The sequence below is a fragment of the Cervus canadensis genome, chromosome 29 (genome assembly GCF_019320065.1).
Source record: "Cervus canadensis isolate Bull #8, Minnesota chromosome 29, ASM1932006v1, whole genome shotgun sequence".
Classification (NCBI taxonomy): Eukaryota; Metazoa; Chordata; class Mammalia; order Artiodactyla; family Cervidae; genus Cervus; species Cervus canadensis.
In genome coordinates, this window is record NC_057414.1 from 15,949,746 (window position 1) to 15,976,735 (window position 26,990).

A 26,990-nucleotide genomic window follows, 5' to 3' on the forward strand; every position below is an offset into this window, starting at 1 on the left:
CCAACCGAGTCTGCACTTTTGTGGAGTACCTGAAAACTGGAACCGCGTGCAACCCAGGGCCCGCTCCCTGGAGAGCAGCCTGGAGCCTGAGCAGTGTAGACGGGGAAAGCACACGCGCTGTGAGTGGGGCAAACCCAGTGTGGCCGGAACACTGCGAGTGCTCCCCACACAGGTCAGTGACATTTGTCTGCAGCGCCCCTCCCTCCCCACAGCACGACTGAACAGGCGAACCTAAACAAGAGTCCACCTGCGCCCGCCTGTGTCAGGGCGGAAATTAGACACTGAAGAGACCGGCAAACAGAAGCCAAATAGACAAAGGGAACCACTTCAGAAGTGACAGGGGCAACAGATTAAAATCCCTGTAGTTAACACCGACTACACCAGAAGGGGCCTATAGATATCGAGAAGTGTAAGCTAGAACAAGGAGCTATCTGAAACTGAACCAAACCCACACTGCCCGAACAGCTCCAGAAAAGTCCCTAGATATATTTTTACTTCTATTTTTTAATTAAATTTTTTTTCTTTTTTTTCTCTTTTATTTTCTTTTAAGATTCCCCATTTCTCCTCTATTAATCCTTAATTTTCATTTTCTTTTATTTTCTTTTAAAGTCCTCTATTACTCCTTTGCTGCTGCTGCTGCTAAGTCGCTTTGGTCGTGTCCAACCCTGTGCGACCCGTAGATGGCAGCCCACCAGGCTCCCCTGTCCCTGGGATTTTCCAAGCAAGAACACTGCACTGGAGTGGGTTGCCATTTCCTTCTCCAATATTACTCCTCTATTACTCCTTAATTTTCATTTTCATTTTCATATATTTTTACTATTTTTTAAATTAATTTTTTTTCTTTTTTCTGTTTTTCTTTTATTTTCTTTTAAAGTCCTCTATTACTCCTCTATTACACCTTAATTTTCATTTTCATTTCACTATAATCTTGCAAAAAAAAGACCCTATTTTTAAAGCAAACTTCATATATATTTCTTAAATTTTTTTGTTTTTAATATTGTATTTTTAAGAGTCTAACCTCTACTCTAGATTTTTAATCTTTGTTTTTCAGTATTTGGTATCAATTTTGGACATTTAAGAATCCAATATTCAATACCCAGTTTTACTCAGAAGTGTGATGATTACTCTCTCCCCCTTTTGACTCTCCTTTTTCTCCCGCAGATCACCTCTATTTCCTCCCTCCCCCTTCTCTTCTCAATCCAATTCTGTGAATCTCTGTGGGTATTCTGAGCTTCAGAAAACACTTAGGGGACAGAGTACTGCATAGATCTGTCTCTCTCCTCTTGAGTCCCCCTTTTCCTCCTCTTGCTCATCTCTATCTCCCTCCTCTATCTCCTCTTCTTCATGTAACTCTGTGAACCTCTCTGGGTGTCCCTCATGGTGGAGAATCTTTTCACCATTAACCTAGAAGTTTTATTATCAGTGCTGTATAGTTGGAGAAGTCTTGAGACTCCTGGAAGAATAAGACTGAAATCCAGAGGCAGGAGACTTAAGCCCAAAACCTGAGAACACCAGAGAACTCCTGACTACAGGGAACATTAAGTAAAAAGAGATCATCCAAAAGCCTCCATACCTACACTGAAACCAACCACCACCCAAGAATCAATAAGCTCCAGAGAAAGACATACCACACAACTTCTCCAGCAATGCAGGAACATAGCCCTGAGCATCAACATACAGGCTGCCCAAAGTCACACCAAACACAGAGACCCATCTCAAAACTCACTACTGGACACTCCATTGTACTTCAGAGAGAAGAAATCCAGTTCCATGCACCAGAACACTGACACAAGCTTCCCTAACCGAGAAACCTTGACAAGCCAATCATCTAACCCCACCCACTGGGAAAAACCTCCACAATAAAAAGGAACCACAGACATCCAGAATACAGAAAGGCCACTCCAACAACACAAGACTCTACACGTGGACATCACCAGATGGTCAACACTGAAATCATATTGATTATATTCTTTGCAGCCAAAGATGGAGAAGCTCTATACAGTCAACAAAACCAAGACCAGGAGCTGACTGTGGCTCAGATCATGAACTCCGTATTGTGAAATACAGACTTAAATTGAAGAAAGCAGGGAAAACTGCTAGACCATTCAGGTATGACCTAAATCAAATTCCTTGTGATTTGACAGTGGAAGTGACAAGTAGATTCAAGGGATTAGATCTGATAGACAGAGTGCCTGATGAACTATGGACAGAGCTCTGAGACACTGTACTGGAGACAGGGATCAAGACCATCCCCATGAAAAAGAAATGCAGAAAAGCAAAATGACTGTCTGAGGAGACCTTACAAATGGCCATGAAAAGAAGAGAAGTGAAAAGCAAAGGAGAAAAAGAAAGATATGCCCATTTGAATGCAGAGTTCCAAAGAATAGCAAGGAGAGATAAAAAAGCCTTCCTCAATAATCAGTGTAAAGAAATAGAGGAAAACAATAGAAGGGGAAAGACTAGAGATCTCTTCCAGAAAATTAGAGAAACCAAGGGAGAATTCCATGCAAAGATGGGCTCAAAAAAGGAAATAAATTGTATGGACTTAACAGAAGCAGAAGATACTAAGAAGAGGTGGCAAGAATACACCAAAGAATGTACAAAGAAGATTTTCACAACTCAGAGTATCACGATGGAATGATCACTCACCTAGAGCCAGGCATCCTGGAATGCGAAGTCAACTGAGTCCTAGGAAGCATCACTATGAACAAAGCTAGTGGAGGTGGTGGAATTCCAGCTGAGCTGTTTCAGATCCTGAAAGATGATGCTGTAAAAGTGCTGCACTCAATATGCCAGCAAATTGGGAAAACTCAGCAGTGTCCACAGGACTGGAAAAGGTCAGTTTTCATTCCAATCCCAAAGAAAGGCACTCCCAAATAATGCTCGAACTACCACACAATAGCAGTCATCTCACATGCTAGTAAAGTAATGCTCAAAATTCTCCAAGCCAGGCTTCAACAATGTGTGAACTGTGAATTACCAGATGTTCAAAATGCTTCTATAAAAGGCAGAGGAACCCGAAAATAAATTGCTAACATCTGCTGGATCATCAAAAAAACAAGAGAATTCCAGAAAAGCATCTATTTTTGCTTTCTTGTTTATGCCAAAGCCTTTGACTGTGTGGATCACCACAACTTTGGAAAATTCTGAAAAAGATGGGAATACCAGACCACTTGACCTGCCTTTTGAGAAATCTGTATGCAGGTCAGAAAGCAACAATTAGAACTGGACATGAAACAACAGACTGGTTCCAAATAGTAAAAGGAAAACATCAAGGCTGTATATTGTCACCCTGCTTATTTAACTTATATGCAGAGTACATCATGAGAAACTGGGCTGGATGAAGCTTAAGTTGGAATCAAGATTGCTGAGAGAAATATAAATAACCTCAGATAGGCAGATGACACCACCCTTAGGGCAGAAATTGAAGAACTAAAGAGCCTCTTGATGAAATTGAAAGAGGAGAGTGAAAAAGTTGGCTTAAAGCTCAGTATTCAGAAAACTAAGATTATGGCATCTGGTCCTATCACTTCATGGGAAATAGATGGGGAAACAGTGGAAACAGTGGCAGGCTTTTTTTTTGGGGGGGGGGGCGGGGGCTCCAAAGTCACTGCAGATGGTGACTGCAACCATGAATTTAAAAGAGGCTTACAGGGGAGGTCCTAAGATGGTGGAGGAATAGGATGGGGAGACCACTTTCTCTCCCACATATTTATCAAAAGAACATTTGACCACTGAGCAAATTCCACACAACAACTTCTGAATGCTGGCAGAAGACATCAGGCACCCAGAAAGGCAGCCCATTGTCTTCAAAAGGAGGTAGGAAAAAATATAAAAGATAAAAAGAGAGACAAAAGAGCTAGGGACGGAGATCCCTCCTGGGAAGGGAGTCTTAAAAACGAGAGAAGTTTTCAAACACCAGGAAACACTCTCACCAGTGAATCTGTGGCAAGCCTTGGAACCTCAGAGGGCAACATAACCGGGAGGAAAAATAAATAAATAATTAAACCCCACAGATTATGTGCCTAAAGGCAACTCACAGCAGAGAAGCAGCCCAGATGCTCGCATCCCCCTCTAGCAAGTAGGGGCTGGACAGGGAGGAGCGGGCTGCATTGCTTAGGGTAAGGACCGGGCCTGAATGCCCCGAGGCAATCTGAGGGAACTAGCTTGAGACAGCAACCCAGACTGTGGGACAACTATCCTGGTAAAAGCCCTAACCTAAGACACCGCCAGGCCCGCTCACAGAACAAAGGACTGAGCAGAGCTAGCCGGCTGCAGACCGCCCCCAGACCGCCCCCTTCCCCCTGCCCCCCGCCAGAGCCACGCAGGCGAGGGCAGCCAGAGCTGGAAGGGGGCAATCATGGCCCCAGAGAGGCACCCTGTACCAAACTGCAAGCAGGGTTTGTTGCTAACCAAGGCTTCTTGGGATTCTGGACAGTAGACATCCGCCGGGAGGGTCGCAGCCAGAGATCAACTCCCCAGAAGAGACACACAGCACACGTGAGAAGGCGCACCAGTTATACACCCAGAAACCAGGGCGGCAGGAATGGGGGAGGCGATAAGTCGCAGCCCCAACTAGGGGTGACTGCCAAGGTCACCTGAGCTGTTTGGACCGGGGAAGGGCACGAAACGCAGGCCCAACCAAGTCTGAGCTTTTGTGGAGTGCCCGAGAACCTGAACCTGAGCAGCTTAGACCTGGGAAGTCCAGGCAACCCAGGGCCCGCCTCAGAGTTCCCAGCAGAGCAACCTAGAGCCTGAGCAGTGTAGCCCATGAAAGCACACACACTGTGAGCAGGGGCAGAGCCAGTGTGACCAACACACTGCGAGCGCTCCCCACACACACCAGTGATACTTATTTACAGTGCTCCCCCCTCCCCACAGCGAGACTGAACACGTAGGCCTGAAAAGGTGACCACCACCGCCTCCTGTGTCAGGGCGGAAATTAGACACTGGAGAGACCAGCAAATAGAAGAAGCTAAAATAATCGTAGGGGAACGCTTTAGAAGTGACAGGTGCAATAGATTAAAACACTGCAGCTAGCACAGACTACATAGGAAGGGGCCTATAGATCTTGAGAAGTGTAAGCCAGATCGAGGAACTATATTAAAATGACACCCCACGCGGTCCACAACAACACCAGAGAAAGTCCTAGATATATTTTTACTATTATCATTTTTTTAATTTTAAAAAAATTTTAAAAAAATTTAAAAATTTTAAGTCCTCTATTACTCCTTTAATTTTCATTTTTATAACCTACTATTACTTTGCAAAAAAAAAGACCCTATTTTTAAAGCAAACTTCAAAAATATATATTTTGTAATTTTTGTGACTTTGCTTTTTTCTTTAATAGTGTATTTTTTAGAATCTAACCACTACTCTAGATTTTTAATCTTTGCTTTTTGGTATTTGTTACCAATTTTGTACCTTTAAGAACCCAACCTTCAGTATCCGTTCTTACTTGGGAATGAGATTAGTGGCTGGATTGTTCTCTCCCCCTTTGGACTCTCCTTTTTCTCCACCAGGTTGCCTCTATCTCCTCCCTCCCCCTTCTCTTCTCTACCCAACTCTGTGACTCTCTTTGTGTGTTCTGGGCTGTGGAGAACACTTAGGGAACTGATTACTGGCTGGATCGGGCTCTCTCCTTTTGATTCCCCCTTTTATCCTCCTGGCCACCTCTGTCTCCTTCCTCCCTCTTCTCTTCTCTCTGTAACTCTGTGAACATCTCTGAGGGATCCAGACTGTGGAGAGCACATAGGGAAGTGATTACTGCCTAGCTTGCTCTCTCCCCTTTTGATTCCCCCTCTTCTCCTCCTGGTCACCTCCATCTCCCTCCTCCCTCTTCTCTTCTCCATGTAACTCTGTGTACCTCTCCGGGTGTCCCTCAATGTGGAGAAACTTTTCATCATTAACCTAGGTGTTTTATCATCAGTGCTGTATAGATGGAGAAGTCTTGAGGCTACTGTAAGAACAAGTCTGAAAACCAGAGGCAGGAGGCTTAAGTCCAAATCCTGAGAACCCCAGAGAACTCCTGACTCCAGGGAAGATTAATCGATAGGAGCTCATCAAATGCCTCCATACCTAAACTGAAACCAAGCACCACCCAAGGGCCAACACGTTCCAGAGCAAGACATACCACAAAAATTCTCCAGCAACACAGGGACATAGCCCTGAGCTTCAATATACAGGCCGCCCAAAGTTACACCAAACCCACTGACATCTCAAAACTCGTTACTAGACACTTCATTGCACTCCAGAGAGAATAAATCCAGCTCCACCCACCAGAACAGCGACACAAGCTTCCCTAACCAGGAAACTTTGACAAGCCACACGTCCAACCCCACCCACAGTGAGGAACCTCCACAATAAAGAGGAACTACAAAGTGCCAGAATACGGAAAAGCCACCCCTAAACACAGCAACATAAACAAGATGAAAAGGCAGAGAAATACTCAGCAGGTAAAGGAACAGGACAAATGTTCACCAAACCAAACAGAAGAGGAGGAAATAGAGTCTACCTGATAAAGAATTCTGAATAATGATAGTGAAAATGATCCAAAATCTTTAAAACAAATTGGAGTTACAGATAAATAGCCTGGAGACAAAGATGGAGAAGATGCAAGAAAGGTTTAACAAGAACCTAGAAGAAATAAAAAAGAGTCAATATATAATGAATTATGCAATAAATGAGATAAAAAACACCCTGGAGGGAACCAACAGTAGAATAACAAGGCAGAAGATAGGATTAGTGAGGTAGAATATAGAATGGTAGAAATAATGAAACAGAGAGGAAAAAAGAAAAAAAGAATTAAAAGAAATGAAGACAACCTCAGAGACCTCTGGGACAATGTTAAATGCCCCAACATTCGAATCATAGGAGTCTCAGAAGAAGAAGACAAAAAGAAAGACCATGAGAAAATACTTGAGGAGATAATAGTTGAAACTTTCCTAAAACGGGGAGGAAAATAGTCACCCAAGTCCAAGAAACCCAGAGTCCCAAACAGGATAAACCCAAGGCGAAACACCCCAAGACACATATTTATCACATTAACAAAGATCAAACACAAAGAACAAATATTAAAAGCAGCAAGGGAAAAACAACAAATAACACATAAGGGGATTCCCATAAGGATAACAGCAGATCTTTCAATAGAAACTCTTCAGACCAGGAGAGAACTGCAAGACATACTTAAAGTGATGAAAGAAAATAGCCTACAGCCCAGATTACTGTACCCAGCAGGGATCTCATTCAAATATGAAAGAGAAATCAAAAGCTTTACAGACAAGGAAAAGCTGAGAGAATTCAGCACCACCAAACCAGCTCTCCAACAAATACTAAAGGATCTTGTCTAGAGAGGAAACACAGAAAGGGTGTATAAACTCGAACCCAAAACAAAGTAAATGGCAATGGGATCATACTTATCAATAATTACCTTAAATGTAAGTGGGTTGAATACCCCAACCAAAAGACAAAGACTGGCTGAATGGATACAAAAACAAGCCCCCAATATATGTCGTCTACAAGCTATGGTTTTTCCAGTAGTCATGTATGGATGTGACACCTGGACTATAAAGAAAGCAGAGCACTGAATAATTGATGCTTTAGAACTGTGGTGTTGCAGAAGACTCTTGAGAGTCTCTTGGACTGCAAGGAGATTCAACCGGTCCATCCTAAAGAAATCAGTTCTGAATATTCATTGGAAGGACTGATGTTGAAGCTGAAACTCAGAAACTTTGGCCATGTGATGTGAAGAGCTGACTCATTGGAAAAGACCCTGATGCTGGGAAAGATTGAGGGTGGGAGGAGGAGGGGACAACAGAGGATGAGATTGTTGGATGGCATCACTAATGAGATGGACATGAGTTTGAGAAGGCGATTTACAGGGAGGTGATTTACAGGGAGGCCTGGTGTGCTGCAGCTCATCATGTCTCAAAGAGTCAAACACTACTGGACAACTTAACTGAACTGAATAGCAATTAACTTATAGTTTATATATATATATATGCTGTCCTTGTGTATCTCCCTATCACACTCTCTTTTTCTTTTCTACATAATATTCACCGAATTGAATAAGAAGACTCTGTTACCTTTTTTGTTTTAAGAGACAAATATAATCTTGATGGGAAAAACTAACAGGTAAAGGACAACAAAAGAAAATTACAGAACAATCTTAGAATTTTAATCATAGAATTTTATTTTAAAATATACTTAAAATATTGACACATTAAACTGATCAACTAATAAAAAGTAAATATATAATGCTTCCAGTAATTTTCTCAGGAAAAAAACACATATTTTGATTATAAATTTTTTAAAAATATAATTTACCATATCGAAATATTAAAGGAGTTAAAATGAGGAAAATTAGCTTGATAGATTCAACATTCACTCACTAAAAAACAAAATATAACAGACACATACAAAATAAAAAAAAATACATGAAATAACTTTGCTTAACATTTTAAGCATGAAATGTTAAGTATTGATATTTTCCTTGTTAGATGAGGAAGTCAAGGATACCCACTTTTTCTGTTTATTCAAAATTGTACTAAAGTTTTCAGCTAGTTAACCAAACACAAGAAAAAAATAAAAGGAATAACATTGGATCAACATGTCTAGAAAATTTTTAATTAGAAATTGTATGATATGCATGTTGAAAATTGAAAATAATCTACAAATAAGTTATAAAATTATTAAGAGATATTTTTAGAGTTGCCAAAATGCATTGAATCATAATTGAAAAACAATACACATTTTACAAATGACATTTACAGTAGCATGAAAAATAATCCCACATCCAGATTAATTTAAAAATATATGTAATAACTTTATAAAAATATGATGTACCTTATATTGTAAAGAGTGAAGTAGATCTAAATAAACATAATAATGTAGCATGTTTATGATTTGGAAGACTTGAGGATGCAAATTTATCATTTTCTGCAAATAGATCTACAATTCTGTTGTATTTCTACACTAAATCTATACAAGAATAATTCTAAAGTTTGTTTTAAAAGGTAAAGATAAAGAATATCTTAAACACTCTGCAAGATAAAGAGTAACTTTTTAGGAGTTGCTCAACTTGATATCAGTTAAGGGTAGTTCTGATTATAAAACAGCTAGAAGCATACAGGAAGTCTAGAAACAGAACTGTAGATATACTGATATTTACTTTATGAATATTCTTGCACCACAGAGCAGTGTTAAAATGAGTGAATTTTTCAATAAGTATTCCTGGGGTAAATATGCACCAGTAAGTAAAAATATAAAATTAGCTTATAATCATGCACCATCAAAATTTACTTTCAGTTTGAAATAAATTTAAAAATCAATGTAAAAAGAGAAAATAAAACCCCAAATTGAAAATAGAAGTAGAATATAAAATATAATACATTATGAAATTTTTGATAATGTAGCACATAAAATATGAGAATATCTTTATTATTTTGGAGGTAAGAAGTGGATCTTAAATAAGACATTAGAGGCACTTCACTGTGTAAAGAAACAGTTTGATAAACATTGATTCATTAAACATAAGGAAATGTGTGCACCTAAATACATCACCAAGCAAGTGAACAGACCAGCCACAGTCTAGGAGAAAATATTCATGATACACACATCAAAGGACTTTTATTTAGAATACATAATGAAACACATATTTCATAATAAAATATTAGCAACCTAATAGAAATATAGGTTAAAAAAATAAAAACCTGAATAGGCCCTTCACAAAAAAGTAAGACAAGTCAAATGATTAATAACTAAATTATAGGAATTCAACCACATTAGTAAAGTGGAATTGAATTCATCACCAAAATGAAGTACCCCTACTTACCCACCAACCTGAAAATATTAAAATGTCTACTATAACAATATTAAATGTTGGCAAGAATGGACAATAATTAGAACACACATGCAATATTGTTGGAATTTAAACTAATACATCTATTTTGGAAAATTGTTTGATGGCACCTAGCAAAAGATAAGAAACAAGTGCCCTTTGATCCAGAACATTCAGAGATAGGGCATACCTCACACAATGAGTGCTCATGTGCAATGCAGCACATTCTTGTTTAAGAATGTTCATGCAGCATTTCCATTAAAGATAAAAAAGATGAAATAACCAAGAGTGAAATTGCTGGATCATATGGTGGTTCTATATTTAGCTTTTGTGTGTGTGTGTGTGTGTGTGTGTGTGTACAAAGCTCCATGCAGTATGTAACTCAATCAGTTCAGTTCAGTTCAGTTCAGTTGCTCAGTCATGTCCGACTCTTTGCGACCCCATGAATCCCAGCAGGCCAGGCCTCCCTGTCCATCACCAACTCCTGGAGTCTACCCAAACTCATGTTCATTGAGTTGGTGATGCCATCCAACCATCTCTTCCACTGCTGTCCCCTTCTTCTCCTGCCCTCAATCTTTCCCAGCATCAGGGTCTTTTCCAATGAGTCAGCTCTTCGCATCAGGTGGCCAAAGTATTGGTGTTTCAGCTTCAACATCAGTCCTTCCAATGAACATCCAGGACTGATCTCCGTCAGGATGGACTGGTTGGATCTCCTTGCAGTCCAAGGGATTCTAAAGAGTCTTCTCCAACATCACAGTTCAAAAGCATCAATTCTTCTGCACTCAGCTTTCTTTATAGTCCAACTCTCACATCTCTCTTATAGTCCAACATCTCACATCACTCTCATACATGACTACTGGAAATACCATAGCCTTGACTAGACAGACCTTTGTTGGCAAAGTAATGTCTCTGCTTTTTAAAATGCTGTCTAGGTTGGTCATAACTTTTGTTCCAAGGAGTAAGCATCTTTTAATTTCATGGCTGCAATCATCATCTGAAGTGATTTTGAAGCACAAAAAATTAAAGTATGTAATTGGCTATACCAATTTACATTCCCACCCACGATTCACAAGATTTCCCTTTTCTCTAATTCTCTGCAACAATTGTTATTTGCAGACTTTATATATAGAGGAAAGGAGGAGGGACAATTTAGGAGTTTAAAGTCTACAAAATAATCTGTATAAAATAGATAAACAACAAGGATACTGTTGTATAGCACCATAAGTTATAGCTATTATCCTTTGTGTGCTGCTCTGTGCTCAGTCACTTCAGTCGTGTCCAACTCCTTGCAAACCCATGGACTGTAGCCGACCAGGCTCCTCTGTCCATGGGATTGGGTTGGCATCCCTCCTCCAGGGGATCTTCCCCACCCAGGAGTCAAACCCATATCTCAGACATCTCCTGCATTGCAGGCAGGTTCTTTACCCACTGAGTTTGAATAGTGTATAATTGAAAAAAATAATGAATCACTATGTTATGCATCTAAAATTATTATAGCACTGTAAATCAATAATACTCCAATAGGGAAGAGGAAATAGGCAAAGTCCATTAGTCATAGTATGAATAAACATATTATCATATCAATATATTTTATGGACTATTCTTCAGCAATAAAAACAGAACTACTGTTACAATCACTTAAAAATTCTTTTGAAACAAAGCCCTGAGCCAAATTAGCCAGGCATAAGGGAATGTACTCTAAAATTTTATTAAAACAAATTTCAAAAGCAGTAAAGTTAAGTTTTATACTCTCATAACCTAGTCTCGGTTAGAAGAAAAAGTTTTGAACACAGCAATGAAGTTTGCTCCTAGAGGCATCAGAGGGGCACAGTGACTAGAAAAATGCTTACAGAAATGCTGCAAAGAGCTGATAATGTCTTTAATTTCTTGGAGAAAGTAACATACAGGATGATTATACAGAATTGCTTGTCTACCTATCTATCACATTTCATAATTTGAGAGAGAGAGAAGAAGAAAGAAAAGGAAGAGAAAAAGAAAGAAAGAAAGAAGATATGGAGCAGAACTCACTTGCAAGTTCTGAGGATTTTAGGATGTGGACAGCCTTTTGTTGTGCTCTGTGCTTAGTCGCTCAGTCCTGTCTGACTCTTTGTGACCCCTGGACTGTAGTCCCCCAGGCTCCTCTGTCCATGGAGATTTTCCAGGCAAGAGTACTGGAGTGGGTTGTCATGCCCTCTTCTAGGGGATCTTCCCTACCCAGAGAAAGAACCCAGGTCTCCCATATTGCAGGGAGATTCTTTACCATATGAGCCACTAGGGAAGCCCATGGACAGCATTAGATGATCATTATTTAGCCTATAACACTCTGAAAGTGAGACATATACAGAATTTTATTTCTTTTTTTTTCTTTTAAACTGAAGGTGATATTTTAAAAGAATAGTGCAGTTTAAAACTCACATTATATTTATATGATAGATATCATATATGTGTGTGTATAAATATATGTATATATAATTTTCTCAAAAGATTGTATCCCACTGTGGCTCAGTACATTTGACCTTACAATGGACTGAGGAAGAATTATCTCCAATTTTACTTTTAAAGAAGTCACAGAGATCCATATTATGTTCAGCATTTGCTCCCAGGAAGTTCTTCATATTTGTGTGTGAACTAAATAAGTGATGGTTCATATCATCTAATATTCACATTGATATCTTTTTGTGTGTGAAATTCATTTAAGTTTTGTTTTCATACTCATGAGTAGTCTTAATTATTAAAATAATTGTCCAGTGACAAAATAAGTATATCTGATGTTAGAGAAAAGGGTCTTAACAAATTTCTTAATCTCAGGGAGATTAGTATTTTCTTCTGTCAAATTGAGTTTATGACATTTATTAAATATCTTTTGAAGAAAGTGGATTTATCATTGTATTTGAAAAGTATTAAAATATAACAATTACTATATATGAAAAGCAATCTTTACTAAACAACAGGACTATTGAAAAACTTACCTTCTGGTCTTAGATGATATTAATGATATTTGAGGTTGTTCAGAACTAATTCCATTTTAAAATTGACCTCCTCTTTGGATGAGAAACTTTCAATAGGAAAGGTGACATGCTCAGAAAGAGGCTATTCAGATAATTTAATATCAAGTCAATAGAAGGTAAGTAAATCTTTGTATAGGTCTAAATCTTTTCTTATAGCCTAAAGACTGAAAAAGATTTCACAGAAAGTCTGGGACTTGAATTTAGAATAAATTCACTTAGAATACCAAGGCAAAATGATCTTCCATGAATGGTCTGATCCAAGAGCTAGGAGGCAGAATGTGTGGTGGAAACATATTCAAATGGGTCCCTCCACTCTTGACAAAACTTTCTCTGGAAATCAAAGCAACAAGGAAAGACATTTTCAATTGCATATGTGTCTATTTACCAAGTTTGCCATATAGGTTCTAGGATCTGGTCTATAGCTGCAATTTTCTCTCCCTGGAACTAATTATCTGCTTTGATGGAAAGACTTTGTCTTAGAAGCAAGTATTCTCTAGGGACATGTTGGGAAACACTCATTCTTGAGTAGGGAATTGTATTCCCTGCACTTGCAGCCAAAAGATGTGAGCGCCCCTTCTCTATCTGAACCTGGCTTTCTAAGTAGGCTGACTATTGTCTAAATAACAAGGATGGTGTAATTCCCTCACAGTAATATTTGTGATGTAGTTACCCTGTGAGTTCACGTCAGAGAGAAAACTTCCATTATATATAGGTACTGTATCTTCCTTATCCATTCATCTATTGATGGACGCTTAATCGCTTCTTTGTATTGGCTATTGTAAACAGCACTGCGATGAACACTGGAGTGCATGTATCCTTATGAACCATGTTTCCTCCAGATATATAGCCAGGAGTAGGATTGCTAGATCATATGGTAGCTTTATTTTTAGTTTGTTTTTTTTTTTTTTAAGAAAAATCCATATTGTTTTCCATACTGGTTGTATAAATTTACATTCCCTTCAACAGTGTTGGGGTGTTCTCTTTTCTCCACACCCTCCCCAGTATTTACTGGTTGTAGATTTTTATGATGATGGTCATTCTGACAGGTGTGAGTTGATGTTTCATTGTAGTTTTAATTTGCATTTCTGTAATACTTAGCAATATGAGCATTTTGTCATGTGCCTCCTGGCATCTGTGTGTTTACATTGATGAAATGTCTATTTAGAGCTGCTCATTTTTTGAGTTGTTTTTTTTTTTTTCTTTTTTTTAATTGAGCTGCATGAGGTTTTTGTAAGTCTGGGGATCTAATCCCTTTTTAGCTGTGTCATTTGCAAATATTTTCTCCCATTCTATGGGCTTTTTGTTGTTTTGTTTTGTTTATGGTTTCTTTCACCATGAAAAAGTTTTGAATTTAATTAGGTACTGTTCTTTATTCTTTTTTTTAAATTTCCTTTACTCTAGGGAGATGGATTGAAAACTATTTTGCTCTAATTTATGTTAGACAGTATTCTGCCAATATTTTCTAAGTTTTATAGTATCTTATGTTTAGTTCAGTTCAGTCGCTCAGTCGTGTCCAACTCTTTGTGACCGCATGAATCGCAGCACGCCAGGCCTTCCTGTCCATCACCAACTCCCGGAGTTTACTCAAACTCATGTCCATTCAGTCAGTGATGCCATCCAACCGTCTCATCCTCTGTCGTCCCCGTCTCCTCCTGCCTTCAGTCTTTCAGAGCATCAGGGTTTTTCCAATGAGTCAGTTCTTCGCATAAGGTGGTCAGATTATTGGAGTTTCAGCTTCAGCATCTGTACTTCCAATGAACACCCAGGTCTGATATCCTTTAGGATGGACTGGTTGGATCTCCTTGCAGTCCAAGGGACTCTCAAGAGTCTTCTCCAACACCACAGTTCAAAAGCATCAATTCTTCGGCACACAGCTTTCTTTATGGTTCAATTCTCACATCCATATATGACTACTTGAAAAACCATATCTTTGACTATATGGATCTTCGTATTGGTAAAGTAATGTCTCTGCTTTTTAATATGCTGTCTAGGTTGGTCATAGCTATTCTTCCAAGGAGCAAGCATCTTTTAATTTCATGGCTGTAGTCACCATCTGCAGTGATTTTGGAGCCCCAAAAATAAAGTCTCTCACTGTTTCCATTATTTCCTCATCTATTTCCCATGAAGTGATGGGACCAGATGGCATAATCTTTGTTTTTTGAATGTTGAGTTTTAAGTCAGCTTTTTCATTCTCCTGTTTTAATTTAATCAAGACGTTCTTTAGTTCCTCTTTGCTTTATGCCATATGGGTGGTAATCATCTGCATATCTGAGGTTATTGGTGTTTCTCCTGGCAATCTTGAATCCAGTTTGTGCTTCATCCAGCCAGGCATTTTTCATGATGTACTCTGCATTTAAGTTAAATAATCAGGGTGACAATATACAGCCTTGACGTACTCCTTTTCCTATTTGGAACCAGTCTCTTGTTCCATGTCCAATTCTAACTGTTGCTTCCTGACCTGCATATAGGTTTCTCAAGAGCCTGCTTAACCTCCTACCAAAAATGTGTAGACTGACTACAACCCACAACTTGTCAGCACTATATATTAACAGACTACATCACAAAGATTGCTTTATTCAAAAATGGGCTAAAATGTTACCTAATTTGATATTTAATTTGAATGTATTTAACTGTGAATGAAATTAAACATCTTTACCTAAGTTTAGTTGTATTTAGCAAGGAGAGTCTTTGTTGAAATGGATTCTTTCGCCCATTAATTATTTTACTGTGTTTTTCTAAGATTAATACATGAAATCTATTGATACTTGAAGTTATGCTTTTGTCTGGCATGTGAGTTGTAAATATACTGTGCCAGTTGGGCATATATAGTTTGTTACGCTGCTTGTTTGGAGACTATGAAGGCATACAAGACAAATTGCTCAGTGAGTCACGTACAGCTGGATATGGAAAAACGCTCTCTTTATTTTTATCTCCCCTTACTTGAGGTGATAGTATAGGCCATTAAAAATATACATTACAAGAATTCTACTGAAAAGTTACAGGCATTACTTATAGCTTTCTGGGTTCACTTTATAAATTCCTAGTACTTAACCATAAGCCTGAAATATATTTAAAAAGTTCTGAATATGGCATATGTTCATTTTTGAAAATTTTCCTTCATTTTAGACACAATGAATCCCTGAGTTCAAATTTAACTTTGAACAACACAGTATAATTTAAATACTAAAATTAAAAAAAAAATAGGAGCTGAATTTAAGATTGTCAACATCTGGGGACTTTCCCAGTGGTCCAGTGGTTAAGATTTTGCCTTCCAGCGCAGGGAGTGTGGGTTCAATTCCTGGTCAGGAGCTAAGATTACACAAGCCTTGCATCCAGGAAAATCAAAACAAAAAACAGAAGCAATATTGTGATCAATTCAATTAAGATTTTAAAATACTAAAAAAAAGAAAAAAAAACAACTTAAAATTGAAAAACTTTAAAATTGTAGACAACTGAAAGGTTTAAGAAGTAAAGTAAAAATTAAACTTAGTCAAGGCAACAGATTAAAATAAATTTAATGATAGACTGGATCAACTGGCTGTTACTCATTGCTAAAATTTTATGCTTTTTTTTTCCTCTCCACTCAGTCTACTGTCATATGTGTCTATGTGTGTAATGCAGTGTGTGTTTGTGCATATATTTTTATGTGTGCTCTCTTGTAGTTCAGTCACTAAGTTATATCTGACTCTTTACAACTGCAGATACTGCAGCACACCAAGCTTCCCTGTCCTTCTCTATCTCCCAGAGTTTACGCAAACTCATGTTCTTTGAGTCTGTGATGCCATTCAAGTATCTCATCCTCTGTTATCCTCTTCTCCTCCTTTTAATCTTTCCCAGCATCAGGGTCTTTTCAATGAGCCAGTTCTTCTCATCAGGTGGCCAAAGTATTGGACCTTCAGCTTCAGCATCAGTCCTTCCAATGAATATTCAGGACTGATTTCTTTTAGGATTGACTGGTCTGATCTCTTTGCTGTCCAAGAGATTCTCAAGAATCTTCAGGTTTTATTATGAAAGACATTTTGAAACTTTTAGACAATCATTACTCAAAACAATATTGACTAGAAGAGTATTTTATCACTGGACATTTTGTTGAAGATGTGACAGTATATTGAGTAAATGAGGTAAACTGTTTCTCTACTTCTGCAATAGGAAACATTAATTCTGATATGTCCTTGATAGAAACTGAAGAAAATCTTCAGCTGAAAAAGTTATTCACTCTTGTGAAATAACTCAAATTAATATTCATGGTATCTGAAGAATTATTTACTTTTTTGTTATTTTCAATTTCTTATATTATTATTTTCAAATGCATTTGATAAACAGGTTGAATGAGTATTATGAATTCCATTTAATTCCTTTTTCCTTCCTTTCCTTCCTTTCTTTCTTCCTTTCTTTCCTTCCTTCTTTCTTTCCTTTCTCTTCTTTCCTCCCTCCCTCCCTCCCTCCCTTCCTCCTTCCCTTCCTTCCTTTCTTCCTTCCTTTCTTTCTTTCTTTCCCAGGGAATATTAGCCTCTTTCCTTCTTTCACTTTCTCATTGTCGACTCCGGACCACCAGGTTCCGGTCCATTAAAGGACCAACATATGACCATAAAATTCAGCTGGACACTTGGGAGCCCCATGTACTTCTTCCTATTTTATTTGTCTTTGGTTGATACCTGCTCTTCAACTTCAGTAGCCCCAAGATTAACCGTGGATGCCCTGTCTGCAAAGAAAAGCATATCTTACAATGAGTGCCAGACTCAAGCCTTTGCGCTGCATTTATTTGGATACATGGAGACCTTTGTCTTTGTCCTCGTGGCCATGGATCAGTACATGGGCATCTGTAAACCCTTGAATTATGCAACCATCATGAGCTGGCAAGTCTGCATCATCCTGATTGTTCTTGCATGGATAGGGTCTTTTACACATTCTATGGCTCAGATTATTCTGGCCTTGAAATTGCCCTTCTGTGAATCCAATTTGATTGATCACTATTGCTGTGATATGCAGCCACTGTTGAAACTTGCCTGCATGGATATTTATGTCATGAACTTACTGGTGGTGATTAACAGTGGGGCACTTTGTTCAAGCAGTTTTATAATTCTGATGATCTCTTGTATTGTTATCTAGCATTCTCTGTGGAACCACACTGCAGAAGGGAGGAAAAAGGCCCTCTCCACTTGCACTTCCCATGTCATTGTAGTTGTCTTATCGTTTGGTCCGTGTATGTTTACATATATATCCAGCCCCCAACCACATTCCCCATGGACAAAATGGTGGAAGTATTTTACATGATTGGAACACCCTTGCTCAATCCACTCATCTACACACTGAGAAATACAGAAGTGAAAAATGCCATGAGAAAGTTATGGCATGTCAGAATTACCTCAGAAAGCAAAAGATGAATTGTGGACCTGGATTGATTATTGAGTCATGGTTTTAGTGAATCTGTACAAATCATCATATATGACAATGTTTGACTCTTGTGGGAATGGCATAAATAAAATCAAAGTATGCTTTGCTTTATTTATTTATTTATTTATTTATTTTTTAGTTCACAGGCAAGATGAATACCAAGGTTTCTCATTCTTACAGGGACCAAACTTGCCAATTCTAATCATGATCCCCTGTCAAAGTTTATTTTTCAATCAGTTCAGTTCAGTTAAGTCGCTCAGTTGTGTGCGACTCTTTCCAACCCCATGGACTGCAGGACACCAGGGTTCCCTGTACATCACCAACAGAGTAAAAATAACATGAATTTTTTTTTTTTTAATTATCATGTATTTGTACTTTTTGGAACATTGCAAAGTTCAGTGTCTAAACTGGTGGCTCGAAAGATTCATGTGATGCATCAGGAGGCCCATATGTATAAAAGAGAATAGAAGTGTCATGATTTTGTTACAAGCTCATCTAGTCTAAATATCCCTCATGCCAGTACACAAACAGGCACAGACACATACACTTACTATACAGGGGTTTGTGGTTATTTATACTTCAGATGATTTAATGGATGAACAAATGTAAGAGATACAAAAGAGAAGAAAATAGCTCACGTGCAGATAAAAAAATAAAGTTTAGACAGTAGAATAAGATGTTATACAGGGAAAGAAAACTAGGAAGTTTTTATGTGGTTCAAAAGTACTTGCAGCCAAATTAAATAGGGGAAATGGTGTAATTTTAAATGATTTTTGGAAGATGACATTATTATAAACAGAGTGTATAATTGTGAATAGTCATCTGCCCTCAAAAGTGATTCACCTAAAGGAGAAACTCTCAATTCTAAATATACTTTCATTTCTCTCAGGAAGAAGTAGAATTACTGATATGTTTCCTGTGCTTGTTTTCTATCTCAGTTATGTCTCAAATATATTATAAAGTTTAATATGTCTTTCAAAAACAAACAAATAGCAAATTCAGACCAAATAGCAATTCTCTGAAGTTCCCAGAGTAAACCCATCCTCAAGATTGTTCTGCTGAGAAATATAAGAAATATAAGAAGGAAGGTTTCAAAACAGTTTCATATGTCTTCCTTATCTCTAATCCATAACAAACGCCTCTAATCCACTTTATTTAAACATCTGCAATGTGAACTAAAACACAGGAAACATTAGGAATTGATGAAGTGGTCATGAACTGGTTTTATTCTAGCTTTGAAATGGGGAGTAGAATATAATGATTAAGAGCATTAGCTTTGGATTCAGTCTAGATGAATCCAAATCCTTGTTCTATCACCTCACAGACCTGTAACTTCAGGAAAGAGAGATGGACTTCTAGGCCACAATGTTTGTCTATAAAATGGAAATTAAAATAATCTTTATGTTATTGGCTTGTCATGAGGGTTCAAGATTGCATACAAAACAAAATTTAGCATGTGTTATTGTTATCATAAATGAATTTTAAAATACTTGCTAAAATTTATGTTTTTAATTAATGGCCACCACATATGTTTGCCAGCAATATTTTATTTTATTCAGAGAATACAAGTTACAGTCATAATGGAAGGGAAATCAAACTGAAGATATTCATCAAGCATTGCTTTTGTGTGTGTGTGTTGTTTTGACATTTTAAAATATATTGGTACATTGTCAATTTACAATGTTCTGTTGGTTTCAGGTATATGGAAAAGTGAATCTGTTATGCATATACATATATCCACTTTTTTTGTTTAGATTATTTTACCATATAGGCCATAACAGAGTGTTGAGTAGTTCCCTGTGCTATACAACAGGTCCTTATTAGCTATCTAGTTTATATATGGTAGTGTATACATGTCAATCCCAATCTCCCAATTTATCCTTGCCCCTTCTTATTCCCTGGTAAACATAAATTTATTTTCTACATCCATGACTCTACTTCTGGTTTATAAATAAGTTCATTTATACACTTTTTTTTTTGTTCCCTTCAAAATCTTTTTAAAAATCCCACATATAAGTGATATCATATGATATTTGTCTTTGTCTGACTTTCTTTACTCAGTATGACAATCTCTAGGTCCATCCATGTTGATTCAAATGGCATTATTTTGTTCTTTTTATGACTGAGTAGGGCTTCCCTGGTGGCTCAGAAAGTAAAGAATCTCTCTGCAATGCAGAAGACCTGGATTCAATCCCTAGGTTGGGAAGATCCCCTGGAGGAAGGCGAGACAACTCACCCCGGTATTCTTGCCTGGAGAATCCCCTGAACAGTGGAGCCTGGTGGGCTACAGTCAATGGGGTTGAAAAGAGTCAGACAGGAATGAGCAAATAAGCACAGCATGGTTGAGTGACGTTCCATTGTATATTTGTACCACAACTTCTTTATCCATTCCTCTATCGATGGGCATTTAGATAGCTTCCATGTCCTGACTGTTATAAATAGTGCTGTAATGAACATTGTGGTGCATGTACCTTTTAAAATTGTTTTTTCCTAGATGTATGCAAAAGCGTGGGATTGATAGGTCATATGGTAGTTCTATTTTTAGCTTACATCATGAGAAACACTGGACTGGAGGGAGCACAAGCTGGAACCAAGATTGCCGGGAGAAATATCAATAACCTCAGATATGCAGATGACACCAACCTTATGGCAGAAAGTGAAGAAGAACTAAAGGACCTCTTGATGAAAGTGAAAGAGGAGAGTGAAAAAGTTGACTTAAAGCTCAACATTCAGAAAACTAAGATCAAGGCATCGGTCCCATCACATTGTCGCAGGAAGGGGGAACCCTTCCAGGGCCCGAAATTGGGCTCTTGTCTAACACTCGGAAATGAATTGCCCGAGGAGACACATTTGCTGACAAAGCAAGAGATTTTATTGGGAAAGGGCGCCCTGGCGGAGAGCAGTAGAGTAAGGGAACCCAGGAGAACTGCTCTGTCACATGGCTCGCAGTCTCGGATTTTATGGTGATGCGATTAGTTTCCGGGTTGTCCTTAGCCAATCCGTCTGAGTCAGAGTCCTTCCTGGCGGTGCACGCCTTGTTCAGCCAAGATGGATGCCAGAGAGGATTCTGGGAGGTGGTCGGGCAGGTGGTGTCTCCTTTTGACCATTCCTGAACTCTTTTGGTTGGTGGAGGCTTATTAGTTCCCTGTTCCTTACCAGGACCTCCTGACATAAAACAGCTCATGCAAATGGTTACTATGGTGCCTGGCCAGGGTGGGTGGTTTCAGTCAGTGTGCTTCCCCTAACAACTCCCCTCTGAGAGACTTCATACTCAAGATACTTCTTGGGAATTGGGGTGGAGGTCTCTTTCTTCTGTAACTTCTTTCTGCTGTGCATGGGCATAGGCCTGCCTAGCAGAGCAGAAGTCTCTCTCTACCTGATCTAAGTCAAGATATTTTTTGCCTTAACTGAAACTAGCATTCACCCTTGTAATATAGCACTTTAGTTTGAAACTGTTGGCTCCTCTCAGAGATGAAATAGACAGGGGCCAACAGGAGACCTAACAGGATGGTCATCACTGGTCCCCAGAAACAGGAGGCAACATTTGGGGTGAGGGTTGCAGGGTTTGTGCTTTTTTTTTTTTTTTTGATTCGTTGGTGGTGAAGCAACAGAGCTGTGCTCCAGGAATCTTGTGTTTAGTCTGATGTTACCATCCTCCACCTGGGTGGGGGCTCCAGTTCTGTAGAAGAACTCAGACATTGTTATGCATATTTCTTTGAATAGGAACCAGGACCTTGTCTCAAGACTGTACCACCATTTGATTGTTTCTCCTCTGTTTCTGTATTTTCTCCCTTCCCTGATTAGCAATCGTTTGAATCCACCCTTTGGAACTCAGGGAAGGTCAAGGAGGCTGAATGAAGCCTATATCCTACAGAGAAGAAATGGAGAACACACAGCAGATCTGTATTCCAGAGCCCCACAGAGTCCTGCTCAGTTTTAATTTAGGGAACTGGGCAACTATGACTGTGATAACTTCCTGTCAAAATGGGGCATAGGACTGCCTCAGCTTGGTGAATAGACACTGAATTGGAAGTATTCCTGAGTTCCAAGTCCTAGATCTGAGCCCTGTATGATTAAAATCTCAATCCCTTGGTCTGCCATTGTGTTGGTAACAGACCCAATTAGAAATAGCTGGAGGAGGGATAACTGGAATTTTAATAGGCAAAATAAATCTCATTTCTTTTTAGAATAATAGGTCTGAAACCCAGTCTGGACCCGGCACTTTGGGGAGGCTTGTAGCCAGGTAGCCAGTTGCCTAGTTTTATAAAAAGTAAGGTAGAAGTTACTAGCTTCCAGCAGACATTGTTTTGAGAATGGTGTCATCTAAGTCTGACACGACTCAGAAAACTCATGTTTAGCAATATGTCTAATCTGAAATTACACCCATAGTGTCACCTAGTTATTTCCCAGGATGTCTGGACCATAGCTACTCTATTTTGACTTTTAATTGTAAAATTTTCCTTAACAGCCAAAGCAGATGTCACCATTAATGACGTCAGAGTTTCTCTAGATATGAGAAGATGCAAGAATTGGAACTCATAAAATCTTCTCCCGGAAAGATCTAACTATCTGAAAGTCTGTTTTGCCAGTTTTTCCCAGAGTACGGAGTGCCTCATTCCTGATTTTCACCTTGAACTCCTTTCAGGGGTGTTGAAAGTCAGCAGTTGCAGTGGCCATTATTTAATCTTTGTAGACATAGATGGCAAGTACCAGTTTTTAGTTGGCAGAGCCCCTTTTTGCTCATAAACTTGACCATGATTTTGAGGGGGGCATTTCATGACCATTTTATCCCATGGTGTTGAGAATGTCCATTCTGAGGTTTGGCAAAGATTTTGTTGACAGGCCACTCAATGTGCTGTTACTGGACTAGGCCATAAAACAGTATCCAAAATTCTCTGGAACACCTGTCATACTATCTTCTTGGTCCAGGAAAATATTCCCTCTTGTTGCTTCTTCCCATATCTAGAGTTACACTGCTACTATCATCGATCTCATAGGGAACTATATATTATTCTATCAGAGGCCTCAGTCACACATTTGGCAGTGTAAGAAACAGCAATTTTGTAAAACAGGTGAAATACAAATAACATAGCCAGCAGTATTAGTAAAGTCAAGAGTAAGACTTAAGAACTTCCATTAGATGTAGCCCAGCATATCTCAGGTCATCTGACTTAGTATACTCTGTAGAATCTTTATCTTCCAGGGAAATTATATATTTGCACCATCTATAAGGCACATAGCCCAATTTTCTAGTGCTACTAGACTGGTTATCCTTAGTATGATTTAATTGTTTCCCACACAGAGGAGACTTTAAACCTAAATTACCATAGCCTGGTGTTACCTATATAAATGCCTCCCATAATTGTGGGAGATTTTTTCCTCTTTTGCTGAAACTGCTTGTGCTCTGAATTAGCTTGAGTAATAGAAGAAAGCTCAAATTTATGGCCAGAGTCAGAGAAGGCATTATTAATTGGTCCAGTGAGGGGATCCCATCTAGTAATATCATAATGACCTGAATATGACTTTTTTTTTTAAAGTAAATTTTCTCAGGGCCAACAAGTTAGAGCCTTGTAGTAGAGAAATTTACCAAGGTAACCCAGAACTAGACACAGGTAATTGGCCACAAATCCAACAATTGGATTGATTTCTAAAACTAGCATAGGATCAGGCCTATGATAGAAAAACATTTGATTTATATGCAAAGGTCTAAGAAGTCAAGAAAACATTATAAATGATCATACAAATCAGGTCCACATCTTGGGCAGACTGTCTACCTCTGATGTCATTATCATCTCATCCTGATGTAGTGTAGTTTCTCCTCTGTTTGAGTATCATTTTAAGGTGAGATCAGGTCAGCTGTCTTCTCCATAGACCAATCCAGTGTAGGGGTGATTGGAAATGGGAATTAATCTAAAAACTAATTTCCCTTTGTGCATGAGCTAGTTAAGAGTACCTCATAAAAAAGTCCTTCCATCCAGGTTGGAGACATTCCGATAAATTATGTCTTTATCCAGTCCTGGTCGCAGATCATGAGTCATCTAATCTTCTTCCAAAGATAGATTACTGAAATAAACTTCAGAAACAAACTTAGGGTGTTTTTAAGAATTCAATTGAATTTTACATTATTACACACAACAGCAAAGAACTATCCAAGAAATGAGTCTTACTACATGCAGACCTCCATTAACAAACTGGGATTTAACATTTATTGAAACATCTTTTTCTCCCTAAAATTTTCCTCATTTTTATCAAATATAACCAAATTAAGACTAGCTAGTTTGCAAGATAGGTCTGTTCTCACTAAATTTAGCCTGATGATTTCAGTTCAGTTCAGTAGCTCAGTCATGTCCGACTCCTTGCGACCCCATGAACTGCAGAACGCCAGGCCTCCCTGTCCATCACCAACTGCCAGAATTTACCCAAACTCATGTCCGTCGAGTCGGTGATGCCATCCAGCCATCTCATCCTCTGTCGTCCCCTTCTCTTCCTGTCCCCAATTCCTCCCAGCACCAGGGTCTTTTGCAATGAGTCAATTCATCACATCAGGAGGCTAAAGTATTGGAGTTTCAGCTTCAGCATCAGTCTTTCCAATGAAAACCAAGGACTCTCAAGAGTCCTCTCCAACACCACAGTTCTAAAGAATCAATTCTTCGGCACTCAGCTTTCTTCACAGTCTAGCTCTCACATCCATACCTCACCACTGGAAAAACCATAGCCTTGACTAGATGGACCTTTGTTGGCAAAGTAATGTCTCTGCTTTCTAATATGCTATCCAGGTTGATCTTAACTTTCCTGCCAAGGAGTAAGCATCTTTTAATTTCATGGCTGCAATCAACATCTGCAGTGATTTTGGAGCCCCAGACACAAAGTCTGTCACTGTTTCCCATCTATTTCCCAAGAAGTGATGGGACCAGATGCCATGATCTTAGTTTTCTGAATGTTGAGCTTTAAGCCAACTTTTTCACTCTCCTCTTTCACTTTAATCAGGAGACTTTTTAGCTCCTCTTCACTTTCTGCCATAAGGGTGGTGTCATCTGCATATCTGAGGTTATTGATATTTCTCCCAGAAATCTTGATTCCAACTTGTGCTTCTTAAGCCCAGCGTTTCTCATGATGTACTCTGCATATAAGTTAAATAAGCAGGGTGACAATATGTAGCCTTGACATACGCCTTTTCCTATTTGGAACCAGTCTGTTGTTCCATGTCCAGTTCTAACTGTTGCTTCCTGACCTGCATATAGGTTTCTCAAGAGGCAGGTCAGGTGGTCTGGTATGCCCATCTCTTTCAGAATTTCCCACAGTTTATTGTGATCCATACAGTAAAAAACTTTGGCATAGTCAATAAAGCAGAAATAGATGTTTTTTTCTGGAACTCTCTTGCTTTTTTGATGATCCAGCCAATGTTGGCAATTTGATCTCTGGTTCCTCTGCCTTTTCTAAAACCAGCTTGAACATCTGGAAGTTCATGGTTCACATATTACTGAAGCCTGGCTTGGAGAATTTTGAGCATTACTTTACTAGGGTGTGAGATGAGTGCAACTGTGTGGTAGTTTGAGCATTCTTTCCCATTGCCTTTCTTTGGGATTGGAATGAAAACTGGCTTTTCCCAGTCCTGTGGCCACTGCTGAGTTTTCCCAATTTGCTGGCATATTGAGTGCAGCACTTTCACAGCATCATCTTTCAGGATTTGAAATAGCTCAACTGAAATTCCACCATCTCCACTAGCTTTGTTCATAGTTTTGCTTTCTAAGGCCCACTTGACTTCATATTCCAGGATGTCTGACTCTAGGTGAGTGATCACACCATTGTGATTATCTGGGTCATGAAGATCTTTTTTTGTACAGTTCTTCTGTGCATTCTTGTCACCTCTTCTTAATATCTTCTGCTTCTGTTAGGTCCCTACCACTTCTGTACTTTATTGAGCCCATCTTTGCATGAAATATTCCCTTGGTATCTCTAAATTTCTTGAAGGAATCTCTAGTCTTTCCCATTCTGTTGTTTTCCTCTATTTCTTTACATTGATTGCTGAGGAAGTTTTATTATCTCTCCTTGCTATTCTTTGGAACTCTGCATTCAAATGGGAGTATCTTTCCTTGTCTCCTTTACTTTGCATTTCTCTTCTTTTCACACCTATTTATAAGGCCTCCTTAGACAGCCATGTTATTTTTTTTTTTGCATTTCTTTTCCACGGGGATCGTCTTGATCCCTGTCTCCTGTACAATGTCACGAACCTCCATGCATAGTTCATCAGGCACTCTGTCTATCAGATCTAAATCTATTTCTCACTTCCACTATATAATCATAAAGGATTTGATTTAGGTCATACCTGAATGGTCTAATGGTTTTCCCTTCTTTCTTCAATTTAAGTCTGAATTTGGCAATAAGGAGTTCGTGATCTGAGCCACAGTTAGCTTTTGGTCTTGTTTTTGCTGACTGTATAGAACTTCTCAATCTTTTGCTGCAAATAATATAATCAATCTGATTTTTGTATTGACCATCTGGTGATGTCCATGTGTAAAGTCTTCTCTTGTGTTGTTGGAAGAGGGTGTTTGCTATGACCAGTGCATTCTCTTGGCAACACTCTATTAGCCTTTGCCCTGCTTCATTCCATATTCCAAGGCCAAATTTGCCTGTTACTCCAAGTGTTTCTTCACTTCCTACTTTTGCATTCCAGTCCGCTCTAATGAAAAGGGCATCTTTTTTGGGTGTTAGTTCTAAAAGGTCTTGTAGGTCTTCATAGAACCATTCAG

At 38.7% G+C, this 26,990-nt stretch overlaps 1 pseudogene; it reads left to right on the forward strand.

The window, feature by feature from the left end:
- The first annotated feature begins 17,427 nt into the window (after window positions 1–17,427).
- LOC122431452 lies at window positions 17,428–18,230 on the forward strand (annotated as a pseudogene).
- The last annotated feature ends 8,760 nt before the right edge of the window (window positions 18,231–26,990 follow it).